Raw genomic sequence first — 1,108 nt, 5'->3', positions numbered from 1 at the left:
GACAGTTATATAATCCCAATATAAATTAGGTATAACAAATGTTACATTTACATGTTACTCCCATGTTACATAGCAGTTATATTCTGGTGTTATATTGCTTAAATAAGAGATAGTTATATAATCCCAATATAAATTAGGTATAACAACTGTTACATTACATGTTACTCCCATGTTACATAGCAGTTATATTCTGGTGTTATATTGCTTAAATAAGAGATAGTTATATAATCCCAATATAAATTAGGTATAACAACTGTTACATTACATGTTACTCCCATGTTACATAGCAGTTATATTCTGGTGTTATATTGCTTAAATAAGAGATAGTTATATAATCCCAATATAAATTAGGTATAACAACTGTTACATTACATGTTACTCCCATGTTACATAGCAGTTATATTCTGGTGTTATATTGCTTAAATAAGAGATAGTTATATAATCCCAATATAAATTAGGTATAACAACTGTTACATTACATGTTACTCCCATGTTACATAGCAGTTATATTCTGGTGTTATATTGCTTAAATAAGAGATAGTTATATAATCCCAATATAAATTAGGTATAACAACTGTTACATTACATGTTACTCCCATGTTACATAGCAGTTATATTCTGGTGTTATATTGCTTAAATAAGAGATAGTTATATAATCCCAATATAAATTAGGTATAACAACTGTTACATTACATGTTACTCCCATGTTACATAGCAGTTATATTCTGGTGTTATATTGCTTAAATAAGAGATAGTTATATAATCCCAATATAAATTAGGTATAACAACCGTTACATTACATGTTATTCCCATGTTATATAGCAGTTATATTCTGTGTTTGCTGGGATTACATGTAACATTCATGACACTCGTGTAATATTACATATACGTCTATGTTATATGCTGTGGTTTGCTGGGTTATGATATGGTCATTTATTCCTCGTTATATAGGTAAAGAATGAAAAAATCAAACTTGTGCATATTTAAGTATTAAACGAAATTTAATACATTTGATCACCAACAAACGACCAACAAACGATCCATAAAAAAAAAAATTATAAAAGTGAATGTTGACCGGCTAACTTTATGGAGCTCGATAATCGCGCAC

This window comes from Formica exsecta, unplaced genomic scaffold (genome assembly GCF_003651465.1).
Source record: "Formica exsecta isolate Colony F162 unplaced genomic scaffold, ASM365146v1 scaffold464, whole genome shotgun sequence".
Taxonomy (NCBI): Eukaryota; Metazoa; Arthropoda; class Insecta; order Hymenoptera; family Formicidae; genus Formica; species Formica exsecta.
The sequence above is the reverse complement of the archived record's forward strand: the minus strand, read 5'-3'. Positions refer to the sequence as shown.